General features: G+C 38.7%; 1 long non-coding RNA gene across 1 annotated transcript; it reads left to right on the top strand.

Moving 5' to 3' along the window:
• Positions 1 to 17,234: 17,234 nt before the first annotated feature.
• On the top strand, positions 17,235 to 17,995 carry LOC306902241. The gene is made up of 3 exons (XR_013787418.1): positions 17,235 to 17,442; positions 17,582 to 17,658; positions 17,784 to 17,995. It is a non-coding gene; the product is annotated as an uncharacterized lncRNA (long non-coding RNA).
• The last annotated feature ends 6,403 nt before the right edge of the window (positions 17,996 to 24,398 follow it).

Genomic DNA, 24,398 nt, shown 5'->3' with positions numbered 1-24,398 from the left:
ATGACAGGCGCATTGACCAATCATACAAATTCAAGTTCAAATTCAAATGGCTTTATCAAACGGCCTTTACCTTGTACATATTGCAAAAGCAAGCGTTTGGATTTAAACATAATAACAATAATAGAAAACAATATTTACAATAAATTAATTATAATCTATACTGTTTGCAGTGGCGGCCGGCCAATAGAGGGCGCTAGGGCGCCGCCCCCCTTAAGCCACAAAAAAAAAAAATTAAAACAATTAAAACAAAAATAGTAATAATAATGAGAAAAACATCAGTATGTCAATATTTGTGTGTTTTAAATATGGAATGCACCCAGTAATACATGTAAAATATGATACAAAATCATATTTGCAACCTTTCCTCTGCCTGTCTGACCGCTTCATCAGCTCTGGGGCGATAGAGAAAGCGCCCCAAGGAGGCGGGTCTATGTAGCAGTTAAGCCAATTGCTAATTTAAGATATGAATGTATGACATAAAATTTAGCCAATCAGCGTTCTTAAATAGAATCCAAGAAGGGCGATCATTTTATCGCCCCAAGCCCTGATAAAATAAGGACTGGGCTCTAGGGGCGCCATTTTTACTAAACGACAATGGCGAGCGCGGACGTTACTCCTCCAAGACCCAACCCTAACTCGGTGAAATCTCTCTTCCAAGATCCGTTTGAGAGGAGAACTTTGTCGGAGAAAGTTCGGGTGAAAGAGCTGGGCCCAGATCAACCTGACCTCTCAATCAAACAGCAGGCTAGCGAAAAAGGGAAGCAGTATATGCGCGGCTTCTCCCGTAGCTGGTACACCAGGAAGGCTTGGCTAGCTGGGTGCACCCATGCTAATGCTTTATTTTGCTTTCCGTGCAATATATGTTTATATGTTTTGTATCAATTAATTGTTGCAGTTCTGGAGCACATTAACAATTAGTTACATTTAGTTTGATCATAAAATACTTTATGCAATTCTTCCAGTCAAAGGTTTGAGTTCAGCCACTTGATATCCATTTCTATATTATACATCCTTTATACAGTGTAAGAATTCCTATAAACTTTATAATAATTTAATGTTATTGTCCACTTTCCACTCTGTTCTGACAGCATGCATATTGTGTTGCCTATTTACTACCAATGGCACCAACAGCCTTTCCAAAAGATGTTACTTATATGTAGAAATAGTCAATTGTTTACAAGTTCAGTTTAAATGCAAATAAAAGGCTTGTGTTTGTGCATCATGATGTTTGTTTTTGTGTACGAATGCCTCAACTTTTTAATATTGGCATTAAATAATTACTGACTATTTCACTGAGCACTGCTGTCCTGCAGTTTGTGTTAAATATTATTGCGATGGTTACGGAAACAAAAAAAGTATGGCACAGCCCCACCGAGAATATTTTTCACCAGCCGCCACTGACTGTTTGTATAACTGTTACTACGATTGACTCAATCACAATCACAGTCACAATCAATCAATCTCAGTCAATAAGTAATTAATCACAATGAATCAATCAAATAAGTTTGTGTCAATTACAATTGTCATTAAAACAGTAGTAAAGTAACAGGCTACAGTTAAAACAAGTAGTCTGTTGTCAATATAACAGTAATAACAAATAAGAAGAAACTAATATATTAAAATAAAATAAATAATTCAATTCAATACTTTAAAATAGTAAATATATAAAAAAACGAATATTAAGCGTGTGTGTGAAGGTAAAGGTACTTAATTGTCACATACACATACATGTAGCAGAATTCATACTCTGCATTTAACCCATCCCTCAAGGGAGCAGTGGGCAGCCAATCACAACGCCCGGGGTTCTATCTGTGGTTCATTATTTTTTCCCTGGTTGGTCCAGGAGTGTTAACACCAAGGCTGTATTTTGTAATGTGCCTTTTTTGCCAAGTCTAAAAATAAAGTGTTTGCACCACTGTCATTTGTGTTATTATGAATCTTGCCTTTTGTGAGCACTTAACAGTAGTCCACACTAAATCACAAATGGCAAAAAAGTTTCTGCTGCACTGCTGTCTTGATGTTGGATTTTATCACTTTTTTTCTCATTTACAAATTGCAGAGGGTAAAATCTTATTTCATTGTAAAACTGCACAGAGCTTTGATGTCTCTCCGTCTGTCTGTCCCTCTCTCTCTCTTGAATGTAAAACCACATACAACTAATGAGATTAACCGTAAAATAAAATAAAAAATCTTAAATTGACAATATGGAGATAAACCTTTATATAACGAGCAAAACGTTTAAAAACAGGCAAATATCATAATTATTACAGTAATTTTCTGTAAAAAAATAGGAAATAACTGTAGTTTTTCATTATTGGCATAACATGTAAAATAACAGGCAGGTTGTTAATTTACAGATAATATCTGTAAATTTACTGTTTTTTATACTATTTTTAAAAAACGGAAAAACTACTGTAAAAATTTAGAGTAATTTACTGTAAAATTACATTTTTTTTTTACAGTGCAGCTATTAAATTTAGCCGGCCATCCATACCATTTTACCAAGACAATGGTCTTCTTACCCTGCTTTTTCTTGTCCAAGATTTTTTCTACTTTAAACGTATCGTTTTTGCTCACGGATATTTTTTGTAACTCTGGCTCGTAAAAACTACCATCAATAATATCTGCGTCATAATCACAAAGTTTGTAAACGGGTGGGTCTCGTTGTACACTTCACCGTGAAATACTCTTCTGTATAATTTTTCTCGTAACCCTTGGCGAATGGACCCCTCACTTTGGATATTCTTACAATATCTCCGATTTTGTATTTAAACATTGGTTTAACACATCGAGCATTCCTAGGCCCGTAAAGATTTTGAAACACTGTGTCTTCGTTGTTTTTGTTAACATCCACGGGTCTCATTTGAATACTTCGATGAAAACTGGTGTTATAACCCAGCGTAATATCTTGTAACACATGTACGTATCGACGTGTGTTAGCGGCTGTTAAGTACCGCCACATTCTGCTTTTCAGAGTTCTATTAAAACGTTCAACAACACTAGCTTTTAAATCCGATGCTGTAGCAAAATGTTGAATATTATACTTTTTAGAAACAGATTGAAACTGTTTGTTAAAGAACTCACACCCGGCGTCTGTCTGTACTGTACTTTTTGGGGGATGCGTTTATCAGCAAGTATAGAAACATGTATTTACTAAATACATCTATACATGTTAAGAGAAATTTGATACCGTCGTTTTCCTCGGAGTATGCTGACATATCAACCAAGTCCGCCTGAAACTGTTTATTCATACCATAAACAAATACCCTGTTTCTCTTGTATTTTAGGGGTGCCGTTTTATGTAATGTATAGGCATCCTCTGCTGCGAGCCACTCTGAAATTTGTTTGTCAGTTAGTCGAACGCCTGAGTCATTTAAAACACCCCGTTTTAAACGGTTTTTACCACCTAAAGACCCCGGGTTAGACGGTGTGTAATAAACCTTTTTCATGAGATCTGACATGTTGTCATTTCAACAGACACAGACATATAAAGTATACAATTTTAAACACAATGGTTTTTATTTAAGAATATACAACAACTATAAAAAAGTAAAAACAACACATTTCATAGGCTGTCTAGATAGCCAAGAAAACGTACACATGTGAAAATCTTTATCAAGCACGTAGTCGCTCACAATTTCAACAATTTCAGAAACATCATTACTCTCTTTTTTACGGATATCAGATTTATGCAAACATTAACTGTGTATGTAAACATCGTTATGATATGTTCAATATCAAATATAATAGTGTTTTCACACAATGCTTTTAATACTTTTCTGATGAACGCTGCTGCTGAATCATCACCATTGACACAAGCCTGTGTCACGTTAACCCAAAAGTCCGAACAATTTCGCACAACGATCATATCATTCTTTATGTAACCGGGGCAACAATATCATATCCTCCGTTACTGTGGGGGGGCGCTCTTGCGCGCAGGTATGATTGCAGAGTACGAAAAAGACAGCGAGCGAGACAGACATGCCGTTAGTACAGCCAGGCTTTTGGCGAGGAACAGAGAACTTGCGGTCTGTAGGCGGATATTAAGGAAAACCCAGTTTTGCAAAAGTAAGTTTAATTAACAGTTTTCTGATTTCCCGATCACGTGCGTGTGGTAGATCGCCAAGTGGAGTATACGGGCCACAGTGTTGGTGATTGCGCGTGAGTGTTTACAGAGTTTTTTTCACGCTAGAACTGTTGTAGTATGTGAGCAGTGTTAAAAGTGTTGTATACTATAATTGTTTCTCTTATATTCTTCTTTTTATAAAACATGTTAGAGGGGAGAGTGATGCGAGATTGTGCGCGGAAGTCAGCAGCTGTTTCCGGTTACGGAGATTGCGCTAGCATTACAGAGTGAGTGCAATTTATTTGATAACTATACAAAACATATACTCTGTGTAAAGTGTGTTTGAGCAGTGATGTTGTTTTAAGTCTGTTCAAAAAGATGAACATAACGGTAACTGTTTATGGTTGATATAAGAAATGTGAGTGGCTTATTCTTTTATTTGAACATTTGTGTTTTGTTTTATTTAAAGGTACACAAGTCACTACCGTTGTTTATTTGGGGTTATTTCTTTACTTTATTTTCCAAGAGAAATGTAATGTTATTTTATTTGTGAAGTGATATTTTTGTGAACTACTTTTGGATTTTCATTGTTTTCTTTAAATATTGTTCATCCTCTTTCACGAAAAGGGAAACTCCACAGACTTTAATGCTGCGTTACTTTTGTGTGGCGTGGTCACAAATAAAGAATCTTTTAAGAAGCTGGCTGTTGCGTTTGACACTCTTCATCATATAGGCCCATTCGCACGGTCACATTTAAGTTATCTACTCGTAAGACATCACACCTATCAACATTGTCATATATCACACAATACAAAAGATTAGTTAATTCACGTTTGTAATACATCTTAAATAAATTTTTGAAAAAACCTGCAAAGCATGTTCCCCATCCCTCCGCAACAGCTACACAATGAGATTATCGGTAACCCCTTTCCAACAAGCTACCGCGTCGTTGACTACCTTCTCACAATGATTATCCACAAGAGTCTCTGCAATTTCATTAAGTTTACCCACGATAAATGGTTCACTCCGTAGTTCACATACGAAGGCGTCCGAGAGGGCTTGACCCCTTGTAGTGATGAATGTAAGGTTGTGATAACCCAGCTCTTCGCAGAGTTTATCCAGCCAGGTGTTTGTAGATTGCTGCAATGTGTCTTCGGCCACCCCGGCGACGGCCTCACACACCGGTGGATTTTGTCCGGCACTGTGGTATACGGATGATTCCTCCTGGGACATAGTTGAATGTTGGATTTTGTGGTGAGGGTTTTGTCTGAACGGTCTGTTTTTAAAGGTTATAGCAGGGGGGCGGTGTCATTTGCAACATCCATTTCCGGATCAAACAAGTTCACTCTCACAGAGTTGTAACGGTCTCGCAACTTACACCATTTAAACATGTTGTTAATATCCGCGAAAATGTCATCAAGCACACACACATCTCTCCATTGAAACATAAACCGCAGATCGTAACGCACCCCTTTAGCTGGAGAATCAATTCTGCGGGCCTTCGGCTCAGAATCAAAGCCGCATGATATATACAGGGCATCTTCAGGGTTCTCGCCACAGCCGTCGGCGAACATCCGACAACATATACCGGGTATTACACTCCACCATTCACAGACGAACATAGGTTCCTCACGATACTTGTTTAGATCGCTCCAAACGTAGTTGTAAAACAATGACCAGTCTTGCGCTGGCAAAAACAGACAGGGGTCAAGGATGGACCTCTCCATCCCCAAATCGGTGCTGTACAATGATACACAGCGTCTCGTCTTGTCGAACTCGAAACACCCAACACGGTTACCGGCGAGTGAAAAATCACGTGTTACAAGCTCTTCATCGTCATGTATAAAACGGGTTATGTGCATACGTTCTAAACGCCGCGGAGCCCTTGTCAAATCTTCCGATTCCATCCAGGCATCAGTAGACGAGTCGGTCGCAACATTTTTGGGCGTTTCGGTACTGTTTAGAGCCATTGTATCGCATGTAAGACAACGTAAGTATCTGCTTTAAAATTACGAAAACCCTCCATTATTTAAACCCTTTATTATGACACACCCTTCAGGTGTTTCACGAGGTAGTGTGAAAAACACCTTTATTGATGGTAAGTGGTTTTTAGGTAGACAAGTCGGCTATAAAACTATCGTTTTTAGATTGACAGGCCATAAAACCATCCTATTTTAGATTGACAGGCCATAAAACTATCCTGTTTGGAGTGACAGGCCATAAAACTAATTTGAATGACATGGGGATATGTCTTATCACCTTGTTACAAAATTTAACTAAGACCGTCCGTGACAAATTCATTCCATGTTACAAAAAACTATTTTCAATGACATAGGGATATGTCTTATCACCTTGTTACAAAAAATTAACTAAGTCCGCCGTGACAATCGAACATATTACAGGGTTAGCCTATCCATGCTTCTATCCAGGCCTCTATGTATGCCTCTATCTCTCTCTAATTTGCTAATACACAAACACATTTCACAGCATGTGTCCTGATAGAAAAAGCAGCCAGGTTTGAAAAGGTGTTGGGGTTTGGGGGAACAACCCTGCAGGAAAAGTGGGGGCCATAGGCACCCCTACAACAGTCATAAAACATCAAATGTCAATTAGATTGACAGGCCATAAAGAAGATCTGACTGACAGGCTGTCAGGATGACAGACCTTGACAGGAGGGTCATAAATCAATCAAACATTTTGACACATAGTATATGATTATACTACTGGCGATATGGGTGAGGATGCCGTTTTCTGAGATGGCTGCACACATAGTAATATTGCCACCTCGTTGGCCTGAGACATCAATGGTTGCCCTCTGTCCAATGCAATTCCTTCCACGTCTTCTACCTTTTGCCAAATTGAAACCCGCCTCATCAAGGTATATGAATGTGTGCAGTGGTTCCCTGGCCTCCAGCTTCAGTACATGCTTTATTACAGAAAAGGGAGTGAGAAAAACTATAACAAATTTTCCTGTGTAACATAATGCATTTTGGACAACATATTGAACAGTATGCACTGTGAATACACATACACAGAACTGTCATGTAAGTGTAGTGCATGACACTACACAAAGTAAACAGTTTACAGCACTGAACATTAGAATATGCATAGAACACATGTACATATTGGTGACGGAGCTCATTCACTCTGTCGCTGTTCCGTTCAAATGGCACATTGTACAATTGTTTGATAGGCATTTCATTCCTCCTGAGCACTTTGTCAATTGTAGCGACTGAAACAGATTCAATATTCCCAAAGATGGTGTCATCCTCTATAGCAGCAGAATTTTTAGTACTGAATTACTGTCCATTTATACACACCTGTTCTCCCGACGAAATGTTTGAATATTTGTATTTACAGTGGTACTCCCAACATTTGGCTGCACCTTTCGACCAGCCTCAGCCATTGTGAGGCTGTGATTGACAACATGGTCCACAATTGTAGCCCTGGGGCCCGTTCTTCGTACGTCGCTAACTCGGTTAGCTGGATTTGATTGTTGATGATTTGGCATGATCTTGGATTGTTCGGTTCTTGGACGCTCATCCTGGACTTGCTGTCATAGCAACAGGTCCGTAAGCTTGAACCTGCTCGGGAGCAGGCTAACTTCATGTAAACAGGATTAGATTGCGGCGTTATAAGCGGAGGAGATAGGTAAGTCTGTCGCAGCCATGTCTTGTCCATTTTTACGACAACCTGTTGCGGAAGGTGCGAGAATAATTCGCAGAGCTTTTCGAATGAATAGACAGGATCATTTAGCGCAGCGCGATAGCGTCATTGTTGAGAGATACCGTATTTCTCGTAAGGGTGTTATTTACATCATTCATTTGTTGGAACCACACATTACGTGTTTAACACGGAGGAGTCGGGCTTTAACAACAGCACAAGACTGTGTGCATTCGCAAACTTTACCTGGCGCTCAAGCAGTTTTTAGGGGTTTTTGTGTTATTTCGAAGCCACTTAAAACCGCAGGGTTTTTTAGCTATTGCAAGTACATTTATAATTGTTAATGACATGCAATCATGACCATACCAATAAGTATGAATAACAGTTTGTGTCCTTCAGGCTTCCCTAACGTGATTGGTGCCATAGAAAGCACATATGTCCCCATCAAGGCCCCCCAGGCAAAATATAATTTTATAATTATAAAATATCAATATAATGAGGGGGATTTTGTGAAGCGAAAGGGCGTTCATAGTGTAAATGTGCAGGTAAATTACTATTACAATTTATAATACTTCAGATTATTTCATGGAAAAAAAGTAATGAAATCAAAAAGTATGCAGTTGACTGACTAAAATCTCTTTGATGGTGTGTGACTCAATGCTCCACATTACCAATGTGGAAGCAAAATGGCCAGGATCAGTACATGACTCAAGAATTTTCAGAGAGTCACATTTATGCACATTATTTGAACGTGGTAAGGGAACATACATTTCAAGCTCACAGTATTATACACAGTATTATGCAGAACTGCATTTTTCCATTATACAGGGGATTGTGACGGGATCCTGCTTGGAGACAGGGGCTATGCCTGCAGGCAGTATTTTATGACGCCCTTCCCTGAGCCAAACCCTGGACCACAAACCCGTTACAATGCAGCTCTAGCCAGGACAAGCATTGAAATGACCTTTGGGCAACTAAAGGGAAGATTTCAGTGTCTGAAAAGTCTGAGGGTTGCACCTGACAGGGCCTGTGACATAATTGTTCCATATGCCATACTGCATAACATTGCCACCATCAGAAAGGAGAGGACCCCTATGGTGGGGGTGCAGCCTGATGATGACCTCCAGCCAGTGCACTTGAACCAACCTATTGGCAGAGCTGCACGGGACAGAATTGTGGAACACCATTTTTTACTGAATAAAAGACGAGACAAATATGCTTAGTTTCTTGAGTTTTATTTAAAAGATTATTTATAAAGAAAAGCCAGTAAGTCATATTTTGCCTGCAATAAGAGATAGTTATGGAAAGTCAGCAATACTACTATGTGTTAAATAGTGTATTAGCACTTACTCTGAAGCAACTCTATCTCCAGTGAAATTTTTCTCTCTTTCAAGTTGTCGAGTTCAATTTCTCCTCTAATTTCTCTTTTTTCACCTCAAAATACTCTATTTTTGGTTAAAGATGCCGCTTATATAGGGAACGGATGTCACCCGGTGTAATTTTGTGAAAAAAAGGGTCAAAACATGCCTCATGCAACAAAAGACAAAAGTAAAAGTACAACACTGCCCACCTCTGTATCAGTTCTTTGTGCAGACTGTTCTGTGAGCCTTTCTGTAGACCTTTCTCTAGGTGTGGACTCCTGCAATTCATGTTGCAGACAGAAAGAATAGGTACACAAGTATATACAAATTATAGTTAAGTTATTTATGCACTTACAGGTTCTTCCTCCAAAGGACAGTCATCTGAGAGGATTTCTTCACAGGACGTGCAATGGAAATAAATGGGTATTACAATGTGTTGCACTCTTGGGGGGGGGGGGTCAATAATGTCATTACAATTAACTACACTGTAAAAAAATAATGTGATCAATTACTCATGGCAACATATTTTATATGAACAAAGTTAATTAGTTTTCACTTTCACAAACATTTGAAATGACTGTACCAAATTCATTTAATGCAGCAACAAACCATTTTACAGTATACTAAGAGAAATAAAAGCTAATTTAGCCTAAAAGTAATGTAGGTGTTGCTGCTACTGGTCCCTGGCTTTGGGTATAAGGAAGAGCTGCCCCCAGGGATGCCCTCCACACTGGGTCGGTTTGAATTCAACCCAAGGGCCAGATCTTCTGCTGGGGTATATTGTGGGGGTGCAGGACCACCACCTGTAATCTTTCAGCCTTTTTCTTTGTGGCTGTCATAAATAGACACATCATTTAACAGTGGCTTTTTACATAAGGACTGTATAAGAAGTAAAGGCTACCATTTTGTAGAATATTCTTGTACTTCACATTTACTTGTTCCCATGTTCTAGTGGGTCCCGTGGTGGCTCTGACATAAGTAAATATGAAATAAATAAAAAATGCAAAAATACATACTGTAGAAAGTGATAGAAACATCTGACATGGACACCATTTATGCATTTAATTTGTTTGAATTAAATGTTCAAATTGGGCGTAACCTTCCATTAAAAGCTCTCGTTCTGCTTGAGAGGAAAACTGGGCGTGTTCTTTAGCCATGCTGAACAGCCAATCACAGCGTTGCTGATCATTGTTTCTACTATCGATACATATCCCCTTTTAAACCAACGCAAGAACGCGCAATGATCTCAGATAACTCAATCCAGCGATACTTATCATAAACAACAGGTGTGTTCGAAGAACCTAATTAGCCGGATCATGATTAGCACGATGATATCATCTTGGATGTGTCTTTTGATCTCGGATGTAATAAGCGAAGTACGAAGAACGGGCCCCTGATTTCATCAGGGATCCGCCTATGTACTTGGCCTCTTCTTTCTCTTCCCCTGTTTTGTCCCCTTACCCAGATTTCGACCCTTCCCCAGATTTTTACAACTAGTTCAACATTTTTGTATGTAATGACTCCAATGAAATGAGGACAATTAGTTTTATATGGAATGACTATTCAGCATTCACAAGTATAGTTAATTGAAACAATTATTGGTCAGCCTGAAACAATTATTGGTCATAACCATGTCCACAATGGCGGCCTCTTGTGCACGAGTGAACATAGGGCCCCTTCCACCTTGGTGTCCTCGACCCTTAATATATATAAAAAATACACATGCAGCCTACTGTCAAATGTCACAGTAAACAATATTGATGTTAGGTACAGCAAGCTTCAGTTTCAATGTACTGTGTGATTAGCTTACCTGTTTTCTCGATGAAATGTCAGGATTACTGATGAAACAGTATTTCTGCTGAGATTTGGTTGAACTCTTTGTCCAGCTTCAATTCAAATTTGGTCCTCGTCTTCTTTGTTGCGGTTCTATCAACTCTTCAAGTCCTTCTCTACCTAGGCCTCTTCCTCTACCTCTACCTCCTTCTCCTCTTCCTCTACCTAGGCCCCCTTCATCTCCTCTTTGAGCTCCACCTCTCATTCTCTCTTCTTCTTCCTCCTTCCATTTTTGTTGAAGACAGGTGAACTCACCTGCTGCCTTTTATAGCACAACTGAGGGCTGCGTTTTCAAATTAGCACATGTGTGCCTCACACCTGGTGGATGTGCTTATTCAATTTGTTTATTAGTGTGGTCATTGGCAATCCGGGGCATTGTAATGACAAGGAAGTGACCTCACAATCCTTATCTGTGTCAATGGTGTGAATGTTGTGCAAATCTGTGGTGTTTTGCCCTTTGGAGTAGAACTTTGGAAATTGTGTTGGTGAAATTTTTATTTTAGTGTGTAAACAATCGTAAAAAACTGTAACGCATTTTAGACCGCCACTAGCCGCTATACATTTGCTCCCTGAATCTTGATAAAATGTGATTGGTTGACGTTAGAACATACCCTATTGGTCAACAAAAGAACCCGATTGGGTTGCATAGATAGTGGGCGGAGTCCACCTTTTTGTAGATTGTGCGCACGTTTAGACGTTAGAAATGTTTAATAATCCACAAATGCACAGAGAGCCATCCACAAATGTGTGCACTGATCCACAAATGTGTCCACTGATCCACAAATGCGTGCAGCGATTCAAAAATGCACAGAAAGCGATCCACAAATGTGCAGAAAGCGATCTTCAAATAAATGCCATTAAAATAAATGTGTAAATGTTTTATTTGCAAATCTCATATCGTATTTATTTGTGAATGCCATTTATTTTTGTGGAACGTCTAACCTATATTTATTGTTCGCTTTTTGTGCATATGTGGATTTAAAAAACGTTTGTGAAACTCTACATTTATTTGCTGATCATAGTTTATTTACATTTCACGTTTTTCACATTACTCTAAAGCAAAGACATTTTTTCACAACATTGTAATGTGACCTTATGCTGTGCCTGTGTTGTTATAAAACCGTAAACATGTTCATTTTTTACAATTACATTTATATGATATGGATAGAATCCATATCATCCAAGCTATAAGCATTCTTCCATATATCTTTCTCTGTGTTCCTCAGAACAAAGAAATGTATACCGATTTGGAACACCTCGAAGGTAAATGATGACAGAATTTTCATTTTTGGGTGAAGTATCACTTAAGGGGGTCTTGTCTGTGTCCATTTGTGCAGGGAACTAAATAAACAATTATTTCCTTATTGCATTGTAGGGAATAGGATCATCGGCAAAGTAAAACAATGATACGTATGCGTGTTTGGGTAAGTTGTGTGTGTTTTTGCTATAACAGAAATGTGTGTATGTAGGCTACAGTTAGAGCTGCTAAAGTTTTATGAACGTAAATGTATAAAGAGAGCAGCATTAATGATCACATATGCTACAAAGCTATTTAGAACTGTGCATCTCAGATACACGCTTCTCAGAACATGTCCACCAGATGGCAGGACATGCCAATTTCCAAGAGAGGACAAAAAGGGCCAATCGACATATGAGAGACCTTTAGCCTTTGAGTTCAGTCAAACATCAGGTTTCACGTATCTTATCTTTGTGACGTGTACTTGAATATGATCCAAGTAAACATTAAATAATTTTGAACAGCTATTTTTTAGCTGTTAGACTTGCTGACCTGAATTACAGATTCATATAGTGTTTACACTTTTGAATGGTGTTAGGGGTGTCGAGGGTGAATTTAGATCACCATGCATGTTGTCCCTCTTTTTCTTCAGGTTTCAAGAGATTTGTCTGGAAACTAATAGAAAATGTGGCTCATTTTTCTTGACTTGTATTTAATTAAGTCTTCCCCACAGAAATTAAAAGGTTGAACTGTGATATAAAAAACAAACATTTCCCATACGATTAGCTTCTAGGGAACAATACTGTGTGGCAATTCTGGGTGATGGACAGATGAACTGTGAATATGGGACAGCAGTTTATTCCACCGCCAGAAAGCCAGGAATGTAAAAGGTCCCATAAGAGAACAACACATTATATCATGTTTATGCAAGTATCAAATGTACTGTCAAAAAAAAACATTTGGCTATTTTAAAGGGATAACACAACACACACCAACCAATTGGCATCATAATTGTATAGCCTATTTCTGTCATTATCGATTTCTGTACCAGATGATATCCCCAGATACAATAATAATAATATTTGTTGACTACGTTTAAACAGTCTGCGAAATCAGATCATAATTCCACATTACTGCTGGAATATTGCATATCATAGGAACCAAAGCTTACCTAAAAATACTCAAAATTGCTAGGTTGAAAGTCCGTTTATTCTTTACCACTTTGATTACTGATAAGGAATAATAAAAAATAGAAAGTTTAGTATGACAATGTAAATTTAGATTCCAATGCGATTTCTTGTTTTCATTACATTAATAAAGAATTTATCATTATATGATAAGATCATATTATGACCATTTAAATGCTTGAAATTACAAAGTTAACGGGTGCTTTGATGTACAAAACTTGAATAAAATTTTAAGCTACTTCTGAGATATTTTACGACAGTTAAAATGCACAATTAAATTAAAACTTTTTAAAAACTACAATAGGCCTAGTTTACCTATTTGAATATAAGATGATAGCTTCATTGTTTGACACATATCCATTCTAATGAAAACAAGCACGATTTACAAGCACCATCAAAAAGCACAATTTAATGTTTTTTTTTTTATTTGTGCAATGTTCGCTTGGGGGTGGAAGACGCACACTGGGTCACAACTCAAGATTGACCGACTTTGTATGGCAGGCACCAGACCGAGATTAGCATTAGATCCTGTTTAGAAACATGTATCTCCTCGGCCACATACCATTTTCTCTAAACCGAAATCATTTTGCTTTAATAAAAACATTTACACACTTAATTGCACCGCAAATATGACCATTAGGGCTTTTTTTACACATACATTCATTTTTACATTAACACATTACTGTAACTCAAACAAAGTTCTTAAGTGAAAACTTAAATTTAAATGGAATACTTTTCTCCATCTCGCAAAATCTCTGGGCGAGGCATCTACACTACACACAGAAAAAAAATGGTTCTTCACCGGTTCTTCACCGGTTCTTCGGGATGATTGAGGTGCTATATAGCACCGCTACTGTATAAAGAACCAGTTAAGCACCTGTATGGTTCTTCAGTGGTTCTTCATTGGTTCTTTGGGGTTGTTAAGGTGCTATATAGCACCACTGCCGTACAAGTAAACCGTTAACCCCTCAGTATATAGTTATTTAGGATCTCAACTCTCTCTTAGTCTCTTTAGTTGGGGAAAGGATTGAAAACAACATAAACAACAAGATAATTCTGGGATGTGAGAGCTGTTAGTTGTAGCTTAAATTATGTGGAAGGAGAAAGGAGGATGAGAGAAAGCTAAAACATGGTGAACGGCTGTAGTCTTTGAATGAATGTAAATGGATAAGACACTTCACATGGGTGTGCGAAGTCACAGAAATTATATCACAAACTCAATTTTTGGGCTATTGCCTTTTTCTCATATATTAACTTTGCTTTGTTTTATTTAGTGAAATATTATATATGAATGTTTTGTGATTTAAGCTTATATAATGACCTTTCTGTTGGAAACTGCATTCAAGTAGACTACTAATTTCCAATGTCTTTAGTGTGTCACATACTGGGTGAAAAGCAAAATATAATAAATTATAAATAGGCAATATTCAGATAGATTATCAAAAGCATTCTCAATATTCTCAATAACTATAGTCTTGATATTAGACAAAATACAACAATGGTTATGTGTCCTGCCCACAAAAATGAGTTGGAAGTGTTTTTTATCACACCATTGTTTTAAATTATATCTTACATATATAGTTACATTTCATTTATAAAAGGTTTAGACCGTACCATCTTTAATCTTATTTACATAGATTATAAAATCCCACCATGAACAAGAATTTAAATCGCTAAAAACCTGAGCTGGACCTGCTAAGAACTACCTTTGACCAGAGCACGTCACGTAACCTAGCAACCATTCGCCAATCAGGTGGACGCACCATGCAAGCGCGAGTTTAAAGCTTCCTGAGGAGAAAACTTCATCGTTGGACGCGGATTCAGACGGAAAAGAATCAAATATATATCGAGGTGAGTAACAGTGCCACAGAAATAGGATCTTTACAAAATGTATTCTACAGGCGACATTTTTCATTTGTATTTGCAAACGTAACTTTAACTTATAGCGTTTTGTGACAGAGCCAAACCAACCGCGTAAGGTAACGCTAAATTGCAGATTTAGTTTTCTTTAATATGCGATTACCATCCCATTCACGCTCAAAAAACACCAACAAAGTCGAACCAGCTGTAATTGCTAGTTTTAAACAAAAAAACGAACCAACCGACAAAGCTCGAGACACATAACGTTAACGTTAACCTCGAGACTAAAAAAACAGGGTTCATTTAACGTAACAGAGATAAGTTTACAAACAGTAAAGTGTAACGAAATATCCTTGGTTTCATAATTACGTGTATATTTTGTGTATCTGTATTTACAGTAAGCGATTCATTGCAAGTGTTAATGAATTGGATTTAAGACATTTAATGGCCTTGTGGTCATTTAACTGATTTACAGTAACTGTTCAGTTTAAATTGTGTTAAACTACTGTTCTAGCAGATATGAGTAATTCAGGTTTTCATGTAGGCATAATAGCAGATAATGTTATAGGCTAACATTCACCTTTATTTTATCTTTCTCTTTAGACTATGACAGACTTTAGGAGTTGGACTTCTGTTCAAGTTTGCCAGTGGCTAAAAGATATCGAATTGGGGGAATTCTGTGAAACTTTTTTGGGTAAGGTTCAAGTATTCTGCAATTGATGTACCAGTGCCCTAATTGCCATGTAAGAACATTCACTTACAACAAATACCTCAGACACCTGCAGTATTTCCATGAAAGTGAGCCACATTTCTTTGTTGTATGTGGACACAGTGGCTGCCTAAAAAGGTACAAAAGAGTAAGTTCTTTACGTATCCATGTTTTTCGGACTCATAAAATCCCAAAGTGTGCCAAGAAAATATCCCCCACATCATTACACCACCACCAGCCTGAACCGTTGATACAAGTCAGGATGGATCCATGCTTTCATGACGTTGACGCCAAATTCTGACCCTACCATCCAAATGTCACAGCAGAAATCGAGACTCATCAGACCAGGCAACGTTTTTCCAATCTTCTATTGTCCAATATTGGTGAGCCTGTGCGAATTGTAGCCTCCGTTTCCTGTTCTTAGCTGTCAGGAGTGGCACCCGGTGTGGTCTTCTGCTGCTGTAGCCCATCCGCCTCAAGGTTCGACGTGTTGTGCATTCAGAGATGCTCTTCTGCATACCTTTGTTGTAACGAGTGGTTATTTCAGTTACTGTTGCATTTCTATCAGCTCGAACCAGTCTGGCCATTCTCCTCTGACCTCTGGAATCAACAAGGCATTTTCTCCCACAGAACTGACGCTCACTGGATATTTTCTCTTTTTCGGACCCTTCTCTGTAAACCCTAGAGATGGTTGTGTGTGAAAATCCCAGTAGATCAGCAGTTTCTGAAATACTCAGACCAGCCCGTCTGGCACCAACAACCATGCCACGTTCAAAGTCACTTAAATCACCTTTCTGCCTGATTCTGACGCTCGGTTTGAACTGCAGCAGATCGTCTTAACCATGTCTACATGCCTAAATGCATTAAGTTGCTGCCATGTGATTGGCTGATTAGAAATGTGCGTTTACGAGCAGTTGGACAGGTGTACATAATAAAGTGGCCGGTGAGTTTAGTATTGTGCCTTATTTAAACATAACATGGCATAGTTGACTGGAACAGGTTATAATGTCATTGATCACTTTAGTATTGACACTTATTTGTTACATTTTATTGACAACCCTCATTTATGACAATTTAACTTCCCTTAATAGGTAGATGCCGGAGAAGATGAACGAAGCATCAAGGAACATCTGTGAGCAATGAAGGTGGAAACTGAGAAGCTTCGACCAAATATAGAGCTCAGAAAAGAAAAGTTGGCACTGATTAAATGCTACCAAAGAAATTGTATGTCCAACCACAGCACAGAGGAGGCTCTCTGTGAGTTCACGTGTTTTAGACTGGCCAAAATAGTAAGTACAGTAGTATATTAATTGGCTCCTTTAATTGAGTTATGGCTATATTTTAATACGCGTCTTTTTTACTTAATCGGAAGCTACTTTGGACTTTGAGAGACCACACATCTGTTGATGTGGACCAACGACTTCTTGCGCAGCTGTCTGTAATGGCACCTCGAGTCCTTGAAGAGTCCCCTGAAAAAGAGATTCAGGCGCAAAATTGAGGACTGTGTAAATGGCAGACTAAAAAAGGTAATTCAATCTGCACTGCTTAGATAGTCTCCCTGCATGTTTCTGTCTGCACAGTAATGAATGTTTAAAAAACTAAACAAGTATTTGGTGAAAGCATCCACCATGTTATGTCAACCTAATGAGGTTATTGTATTTAAAGGCCTACTGTTGGAAGCAGCTATTTTGCTCTTACCTGCACTGTTCAAGGAGGACCCAGGGTTGCTGTTTGAGGTTGAGGTAAGCCATGAACATTTGATTACAGTTTGAAGAACTTATTGCACAATTTTTACATTGAAAACACTGAAATGGAACATTTACACAAGTAGTAAACTTAGTTAGTTATTTACATTCACACTCCACAGAAGTCATCTGCATTGGTTTGGTTCCGATCGGTCGAAAAACCAAGGACTAGTTCGCAAAAGTAGGTTTTTTACATCATCAGCGATAACTCGCAAACCGTTTGCTGGACAGAAGTGGTTCCAGAGGCAAGTTTCCTGTAGCTCAGTGGTAAGAAATAAATTGTATCCTGTATTTATTCTAACTGTATATCCTGCACCTGCTAATTGCACTTCTGGTTAGACCTAAACTACATTTTGTTACACTGTACTTGTATATGTGTAATGACAATAAAGTTGAATCTAATCTAATTTTGTATTGCCTCTGTTTATTCCCTTTATTTAAGCATATATTTTATTTGCTGCTTAAATGCATAAATTTAAAGGTTTTTAAATCTATGGTGTTTTGATACGATTAAAAAATGTTTTTTAATAAGTGTCATTTATTAAAGCATTTCAACTTGTCTATGGTAGTATCTGGCATTAAAATGAGCCCTACTAGATAAATTAAAACAATATACGACACCTGTTATGGTTCTACCTAGCACCTTTTGATAAATGCTATAACGCTTCTTTATAAGTAGGTGCCATATAGAAGTTCTCCTATGATTATGATCCAGAGAACCATTGTTGGTTCTGTTGAGCACCATTAAGCATAAAGTGCTATATGGCACCTTTAATGGTTCTACATAGCACCATTTGATAAAGGTGCCATATAGCACCATTTAAAATAGGTGCTATATAGCACTAAAAATGGTTCCCCTATGATTACGAGCCAAAGAACCACTTTTAGTGCTATATAGCACCATTTGTTTTTTGTGTGTACACCCTGAATTTAAAGGGGCATGATATGTACATTGTGGTCGATTTCAGCTGCTGCATTTATCAAGGTACGATCATTCGTAGGATGAAATTGGCAGCATATGAATGTTTGATGACTCAGACGTGAACCCTGTCTTAAAATTATTTCTGTGCATGGATCTGGGCTAATTTCAACGACAAAATCTTTAAAGGAGGCCCAAGGAGAGTGACACATACCCATCAACACGTGCGCTTTTGCAGAGATTATCTCACCAAACAAACCTCTCCTTGCAAACAAAACACCTCCAAAATCCTGGTAGCAATCCAGCCCATGCAGGAACAATAATGCAAAACAAAACTGCTTGAAACGCTCAAATGAGAAAGTGACAAGCTGTGGAGAGTTTAGAGTTCCGGTCTTTTGGCCAATCTTGCATCTGTAGTTTAAAATGACATGTTAATTACTTTCATTGCATTTAATTTTACATGTCAAACGAGGGGATAGGGAAAGAAAACAATTCAGGAAACCCAACACTCGGGTATAAATTGCTATCAGGTTTAAGATGGTATGTATGTGACAATTTATGTTACCTGCCCCAAAAGCAAACACACAGAGAACAATGGTCTAATTTTGACCAATTAGTCAGGATGGAAATGTGTTTGACTTTTATACTGTCCATGAACCACGAAAACTGTTTTAGCAACATGCTGTATAAATAACAGACGTTGCTAATGCACTTCAAATTAATATGTTTGATTAAAACGTTCACATGCCAGATTGATATCATCAGATATTTAATATAAACGTCATCAGAACTCATTTATTTGTTGAATCTCTCAATACAGAATAGTCCATAATCAAGTTCAGTTGTCTTAGCTTTTTTTGTATTTTTTTTATCTGTAGCATGATTTCTGCAATGTTACATTATGTTCATTATACTATCACATCACATACTTTTTTTTCTCTTTCAGCAGATTATCTTTGTGACATAGATCTCTGCCTATAGAGATGTGCCTGCCCTGTGTAAATCATTAGCCAACAGCGAATGATACTTTAGTGCCACTTTGGTGTCTCATCTTACAGGCCAAACCACGTTTCAGAGGTAGTTGTTCATAGTGTTAATGTTCATAGTATATAGTCATCTGTATATATTGTTCATAGTACACACCTACTGTCATATTTTCATAGAACATACCTACTGTAAAATATTTTCATAACTGTATAATATTTTCACAATATTGAATTCTGTATTTATTCTAACTGTATATCCTGCACTTGCTAACTGCACTTCTGGTTAGACCTAAACTACATTTCGTTACACTGTACTTGTATATGTGTAATGACAATAAAGTTGAATCTAATCTCATGTGGCCAGTCTGCAGTGTCTGTGACATCCAAAAACGAGAACTGTGGCATATTACATCAGGTGTCTTTGACAATCTTTTATGTTTTTCAGTGATTACAGTGATTATGGTGACAGTAAATTGTTGTGTTTGTTAACTTATTAAAGTGCATGCATAGTTATAAATGAGCAATAAAGTTTCTCAGCATTTATTTATCTTTGTTAATGTAAAATTAAATGTATAAATGCTTAAATTAACATGAAATAAGATAATAAATGCTGTAGAATTATTTTTGACTGTTCATGTTAACAAGTGCGATAACTAATGTTAACAAATACAACCTTTTTTTAAAGTCTGAGCTTATTGGACTTTTTAATTTGCTTACATAAGAACTTCCCATTTATTTGTTTAGCAGAACTTATTATTGTCAAGAAAATTAATTGTTTACTGCTGATCTCTCTCATATTGAATTGGAGATATTGGATGTTGTTATAATAAATTAACTTGGAATTAGAAGACACATTACGATCTGATGTGTGCTGTCACTGTGAAGTAAATACGCTTAACTCTTGCTGAAAGCCTTAATTTATCCAACAGCTCAATTCCTGCACAGTATTCAGCCTCTTTGTGGGGCTGTTAATGTTACTATGTGGCTGCGAGTATTTTACTGTCTATTAACATCAGGATTATTCTGACCCAATAGTCAGAGACCTCACGCTGCTAGCATTGGCAAGCGATGGCAATATTATGGCCACGGTGCAGCGAGCGAGCTGCAGGAATGCACTAGATTAATGACCGATTTAACAGATTGTCTCATCTGTTCCCAGGCGCCTGCGCAAGGGGCTCTTGCTGGACCAGGCACAATCGAACATGATCTCTGTTAAATTCTCCCTGTAGTCCTCTTTGGCCAGGCTCCATGCGGTGCTACCTGCTTGAAGTAATTTTACTCCTGAACTTGCTTTGGATGCCCCACGAGGTGGATCTTAACAGTAATGGATTCTGCACATGTGCAGGGGTGGAGGTGGACACGGTGGTGCCGGAGTTCTCGAGCAGCAGGGGTCAGGAGAAGCTTCTCAGCAGGGGAGGAGAGTGAGGATAAGGAAGAATTCTGGATAAAACAGATTGACATTTTTGCTTGATTCAGATGGGATATGGGATTAAGTGGAGCAGGAAACAGAATATGCAGTAAAATCACACCCACATTTTCCTATTATTGTGAATTTTCCATTGGCTTCAATTTTATAATGAGTTGATACTGTACTCCAAAACATAACCGTTACAGAACTTTTTGCTGTTTTACATTTGCATTTAGACATATTTTAGTATGTTTATTAAACCATTGGCAAAGATGATAGGGATGAAATTACAATGCAGCAGATAATACATCTGAGGGTAAAACGCACACCAGCAAATATGCAGTTGCAACACACAGAGCCTTTTACCTTCACTGCTTGAATAAACTGCCTACATACTCAAGTACAGACATGCTCAAAAATATTTTTTGCTCGGTGTCCAAAACACTGACTTCTCTTTAGCCTCTGGGACTGTGGTAAGGTATAGCTGCTTTAAGTAATTATTATGAAAGACCGAATAAAAAAAGCGAGGTAGCAATGAATAGACTCAGGAGAGCCAAAAGAGGACAAATAGAGTGAAGACGCAAGGTAAAAGCCGCTAATGAAGATAGAGAGTAAGCAAATAAGTGAGTGCCAAATGTGGGTCAAGCATGACCATGACCTTCCCATCCTGCAGATGTTGTGCTCTTTGAAGCACATTCTTACCATCCTAGAGGGAGTCTACCAACACAGGTGTCGACACACTCTCTCGCGCCGGGCTCCGTAATTTACAGCAAATGCGCACCTGAGGGAGTCACAGGAGAGGGGGTATTCCCTGTCAGAATGAGATCCTGGCTGCCAGCAACCGCCCTGAACTCCAGCGATGAGAAGCGATGTAGATAAAGTTATGAGCGTTGAACAGAAAGAGGCCCCTCTTGTCTCTTATATACACAAAGCCCTCAGGCCGACAAGCTTTGAGTTGCATGTTCTGCACTAACAGCCCAACTCATCATAAATGGCCCCTGCAGCCCCACAGACTTCATGCCTGAGTGAATCTTCAACCTGCTGAATCATGAAATGTTTTAGAAATGGTGTCATGATCACCCTGAAGACTGATGTCTAGATATTGCCACTAGGGGGAGCAAATGAAAAACTTGATAGGTTTGTTGTAATGATGTCATGCCTTGTGAGAAAGTCATGTCCTCAGCTGTTTTTTTCTCAGGGTCACAAAACACAACCTGCCCACTTTTCATCTCCCAACTGATGGCAGGCTTAGAGGGATCACTCTTGTTTTTTTAATAATACCTTTGGATGACATGTTAGCCGCAGCACTCCCTTTCTTTAATCTTTCTTTCCGGTGACATTAAATCCTCACTATTGTCAAGTGCACGTGTTGTCGTGTCCTCGGTTGCTCTCAGAAAACATTGTCCATGTCCAATATACTCTAGGTTATATACAGACAGTTTTTTTAACAAATAATTTATATATATTTGTTAGACAGAATTGGCCACTTTGAAAATTGAATTTCAAAAGATTTCTTTGTTTAGATTTATGTGTGATGCACACACTTGACAGCCTATCACAGTATATAGTAGATTTACCTTCATTGTCAAAACATTCAGTATCACCCCACTCCAGCATCTCTCCCTGCTTGATGGTGACAGAAAACCCAGTGCGATTGATCCTGGAGTGAGGAAATACACTTTGTGCACAACTCCACACTTCTCATCTGAGAATGCAGAAAACATAGACAGTGTGATACAAACACGAAAACGTCCCAGTGCCATTGTGCTAAATATCTTAAAAAATAGCTTTTTTAAATCTGTCACTTGGCTAGAATTTTTTTAAAGGTCCCATGTAAATTTTTTAAGAGGATCTATTGACAGAAATGTAATATAATATAGATAACTGTCTTTAGAGGTGTATAAAGACTTTACATAATAAAAACATAATGCTTCATTATGTTAGAATGAGCTTTTTCAATCTGCACACACCGTGTGTCCCTGTGCAAGATATTTTGCATGTTGTTTATTCAGTAGCCTTAAACGGACAAACTGCTCCACAGTGTCATGATTCTGCCTTCTCTTGTCTTGATTTTCTAGTCTAGTGGCAGAATCATAACAGGCCCACATGTTTTATGTGGAGAGAGACGCATTATTGTCAATCAGGACATAATATGTGTTCTCTCCAGTCTCGTCATTGGCCCCGCCCCTCTTGTTCCTAGTATTGCTTTCCACCTGTGTCTCATTCCCCGCACCTTCCCATTGTTATCTCCTTTGTTAGTTTCCCCATTCAATGCCCTCTTGTCCATTGTCTTGTGCTCGTTCGTTGTTCAGAGTTCCCTTGTTCATGTTCCGGTCATTTTGTATGTATATTCCAAGTTCTTTGTTTATTATTCCTAGTTGGTTGTTTTTGCCCCCCTTGTGGAAAGTATTTGTTTTCAGTTTTTGTATTTAGTTGGTTAGTGTTTTTCCCCCATTGTGGGTGTTTGTGTTATCATGTTATATATATATATATATATTAAAGTTATTGTTTAATCCCTTCATCCTCGCTGCCTGCACTTCTTCTTCCACCCCAGATCACGATAGAACAAACGACCCATCACAGGACCCAAAAGACAGAGGGATCTTTGCAGCAGAGGTCGAGGCCGCCGGACTCCCTCCTAGGGTCGAGACCACCGGGTTCCCGCTCCGGGCCGATGCCGCCAGACTTCCTTCCAGGGTCGAGACTGCCGGGCTCCCCTCCAGGGTTGAAGCTGCCGGAATCCTGTGTCCGATACAGGTCCCCAGCGGGGCATTCCAGGTCAGTGCATGCGGCCATTCCAGCCCGGTGCATGCAGCTATTCCAGCCCGGTGCATGCGGCCATTCCAGCCCGGTGCATGCGGCCATTCCAGCACGGTGCATGCGGCCATTCCAGCCCGGTCTATCCCGTTCGTGCCTGCCGGCTGTCATACCAGCTATCGTGTCCGTGTCAGCCATTGTTTGGACTTCCCTTTGGACTCTTGTTTGCCCCTTCCCTTGGACTCTTTCCTTCCCTGTTTTGGTTTATTGTATTATCATGTTGCGTAGTTTTGTGTCACAATCTGTGTCACAATCTGTCTTGTTTGTGCCTTGAGGAGCATCAGGATGCTGCTCCTTAAGGAGGGCTTCTGTCATGATTCTGCCACATCATGTCATGTTTCTCTTGGTTTAGTGGCAGGATCATGACAGAGTCTCATGTCTTGTGTGGAGAGAGGCAGTTATGGCCTTACATACACTCTCTCTGGTCTCGACTCTATTCCCATCTTCTCATTTCCTCGTTATTGATTCATGCCCTACACCTGTTACGCTCTTGATTTGGTAACTTATTTAATGCCCTTGTGTCTTCTGTCTTGTGCTGGTTCATTGTGGTTCTTGGGTGAGTTCCTGTGTTGTGTTAGTTTAGTTATTTTTGTAGTTCATGTAAGGA

This window comes from Barbatula barbatula (genome assembly GCF_947034865.1).
Source record: "Barbatula barbatula genome assembly, chromosome: 1".
Classification (NCBI taxonomy): Eukaryota; Metazoa; Chordata; class Actinopteri; order Cypriniformes; family Nemacheilidae; genus Barbatula; species Barbatula barbatula.
The sequence above is the reverse complement of the archived record's forward strand: the minus strand, read 5'-3'. Positions and strand labels throughout refer to the sequence as shown.